At 58.6% G+C, this 1,248-nt stretch overlaps 1 protein-coding gene across 1 annotated transcript in view; it reads left to right on the top strand.

Moving 5' to 3' along the window:
* LOC108802762 (Fc receptor-like protein 5) overlaps positions 1-1,248 on the top strand; it is a gene marked incomplete at its 5' end in the record, with an annotated part of 21,227 nt that overhangs the window by 18,511 nt on the left and 1,468 nt on the right. The gene's annotated exons all lie outside the window — the stretch shown is intronic.

Raw genomic sequence — 1,248 nt, 5'->3', positions numbered from 1 at the left:
GGTGTCGGGACACAAGGGGTTTGTCTGGATTCCGCCTGGGATCCTGGAACCGGGAGGTTTCAAAGTGATTCAGGAGGGATGGGATTTGCAGTCCTGGGTCCAGGCTTTATCAGTATCCAGCACCGGTCTGCACAACCCTTACGAAGGGTGCTGGCTAGGGGAAAGAGCTCCTGCTGGGAAATAGGAACAGGCGGCGTCAGGGACGTAACTAGAAATCACAGGGCCCCATAGCAAAATTTTATATGGGGCCCCTGTGATTTCTAGTTATACCCCTTGCAGAGCCCACTCGAGATCCCACCTGAGGGTGAACCTGCAGAGCCCACCATAGACTCTCTATGGTGGGCTCTGCAGGGTCGCCCTCAGGTGGGCTGGTCGCACTCCTTACCTGTCCGCCTCCTCTCCGTCCACGGTCGCTGAGTCGCTGATGGGCCCCGCCCCGATGAGCTCCTGCTGGGAAATAGGAACAGACGGTGTTCAGGAATCAGGAGGACTCCCCCAAAGAGGAATCAGGTGGTGTGTCTGCTGGAGGCACATGAAGACAGCCAGGGAGGCTGGGAGAACTGGTGAGGCTGGGATAGCCGAGAGCCTGAGGGGCCGCCAATGTGGAACAGCACTACAGAGAGGACCGCTGGGTCAGATATATTATTGTTAAAGGAGAACTACGAGGTCAGTGTTTTTCCCCATAGTTCTCCTTAGGGTAACGGGAGGACACAAACTAGCGTCCTCCCGTCACCCTAAGCTCAGTATATAGGGAGCTACAGCTCGCGGTATACTGAGACGCCGCAGCCGGAGCGGATCCCGACAATTGTGCCGAGATCCACCCAGCTCTGTGAGTGACAGCTGGCTCCTCCTATCTAGAGGCAGAGCCAGCTGTACCCGTCCCCTCCCCCGTCCGCTCCACCAGTCAGCGCTGGCGGGGAGGGGGGAATCCAGCCCCTCCCCCTGTCAGCTCGCGATATACTGAGACCGCCGCAACCGGGACGGGTCCCGACATTACATGTCCTGATCCACCCAGCTGCGTGATTGACAGCTGGCTCTGCCTATCTAGAGGCAGAACCAGCTGTACCCGCCCCCTCCCTGTCCGTTCCTTTCAGTCAGCGCTGAAGGATCTGAGCGGGGAGGGGGGAATCCCTGCAGGGAGCCGTGACTGATAGTCACCACTCTCTGCAGGGACAGAATCGAGAGGTGAGCGAACTCCGGTATGTGATCGCTCACCTCCCGATCTACTGAGCCGACCTGTGACAGTCT

This window comes from Nanorana parkeri, unplaced genomic scaffold (genome assembly GCF_000935625.1).
Source record: "Nanorana parkeri isolate BGI_ZX_2015 unplaced genomic scaffold, ASM93562v1 scaffold3094, whole genome shotgun sequence".
Taxonomy (NCBI): domain Eukaryota; kingdom Metazoa; phylum Chordata; class Amphibia; order Anura; family Dicroglossidae; genus Nanorana; species Nanorana parkeri.
This window is presented reverse-complemented; position numbering and strand designations above follow the sequence as displayed.